Source organism: Leptodactylus fuscus, chromosome 1 (genome assembly GCF_031893055.1).
Source record: "Leptodactylus fuscus isolate aLepFus1 chromosome 1, aLepFus1.hap2, whole genome shotgun sequence".
NCBI classification, from domain to species: Eukaryota; Metazoa; Chordata; class Amphibia; order Anura; family Leptodactylidae; genus Leptodactylus; species Leptodactylus fuscus.
Genome location: NC_134265.1, coordinates 22,725,149 through 22,727,117, shown reverse-complemented (window position 1 = coordinate 22,727,117; position 1,969 = coordinate 22,725,149).

Genomic DNA, 1,969 nt, shown 5'->3' with positions numbered 1-1,969 from the left:
GCTGGACCAGCAGAGTTGTCAGAGGGAAGTTGTGTGAGATGTGTCCAGCTCTGCCTCCTCCAGGATCCTGCACACCTTTATATAGCTCTTTCACAAGGAAACAAGTGGTGTTTGTGTGTTATACATGCTGCAGGTATATCTGACAGCCAATGGCAGCCCTGCCTATATCTCCAAAAGACTGGCAGTATTGTAAGGTGTCCGTCAGTTCCTCAATAAATAGGTTGTGACTCACACTGATCTGGCAAGACTGCAACAGGAAAAGTCAAGAAATTCTACTTTCTTCCCTTTTTGTGAAATAAGATATCAGGAGAACTGTGTATATAGGACAGTGAGATGGAGAACATCAAGTACAAGTATTACACAATGATGGAAGTAATAGTCCAATGTCCCCGGGTATACCACAGGGCTGGGATATAGAGAATATGTCTGGAAAATTCTATATATATATGGGGACATATGTTTAGAATGCAAAAGAGAGTCAGATGGTTATATCCTATAACATTTATATAATAATATCCTGTTGGTATGGTGTTACTATCTATCTATCTATCTATCTATCTATCTATCGATCTATTTATCTATATCTCCTATCTATCTATCTATCTATCTATCTATCTATCTATCTATCTATCTATCTCCTATCTATCTATCTATCTATCTATCTATCTATCTATTTATATATATCTCCTATCTATCTATCTATCTATCTATCTATCTATCTCCTATCTATCTATCTATCTATCTATCTATCTATCTATCTATCTATCTATCTATCTATCTCCTATCTATCTATCTATCTATCTATCTATCTTCTATCTATCTATCTCCTATCTATCTATCTATCTATCTATCTATCTTCTATCTATCTATCTATCTATCTATCTATCTATCTATCTATCTATCTCCTATCTATCTATCTATCTATCTATCATCTATCTATCTCCTATCTATCTATCTATCTATCTATCTATCTATCTATCTATCTATCTATCCCCTATCTATCTATCTATCTATCTATCTATCTCCTATCTATCTATCTATCTATCTATCTATCTTTCATCTATCTATCTATCTGTCTGTCTATCTATCTATCTATCTATCTATTAGAGATGAGCGAACGCCGTTCAATCGAATATGTATTCGATCGAATATCAGGCCGTTCGAGATATTCGATTCCAATCGAATACCACGCGGCAAATGCAGTAAAAATTCGTATCCCCTCCCTCCTTCCCTGGCACTTTTTTTTCATCAATAACTATGCAGGGGAGGTGGAACAGGAACTACGACAACGGAGGCATCGAAAAAAAATTGAAAAAACCCATTGGCTGCCAAAAACATGTGACCTCTGATTTATAAGAATAGTCAGCGCCATCTTCGTTTCATTTTCCGTCTTTCAGACATAGGGACAGACGTTCTGCTGAGGGCTAGATAGGGATTAGCTTCAGCTAGGCAGGGAAAAACGGAAGAACAACAACAGCTCTTCTCAGAGATATATACTGCAGGGAGAGAAGTCGATATACACTCAACCCAGCTTTGCCGGCGGTGTCCCCCCAAAACAGGAATACAGAGCAATTAGGTCCAGCTATGTATGCTCAATCCAGATATCCACAGTGTGTACCCCCAAAACCTAGGTGGGAGACCCAGAAATTCAGTCAGGCTATATCAGCTCAATCCAATTTTTTGTTCAATCAGTATTGTTTGCTCTCCATGATGTGAAATATGTGTTAGACTCTTGAGAAGCAACCCAACATGAAGTCATCCATGTGTGCCAGTGTGTTACTTGGCATGACTTCGCTGCCCCCAACTGTAAGGGTCACTCTCCATTTCCTCCATTTTCCACTCCCCTTCACACCATCTGTGGTGAAGCAATGGGATGCACTGAAGTGTACCCTGAAGCCTCGTGTGGGACAGTGACATGAAATGTCACTTCATCCCCCTCATCTTCCTCCACCAGCCAACGGTGCGAAGA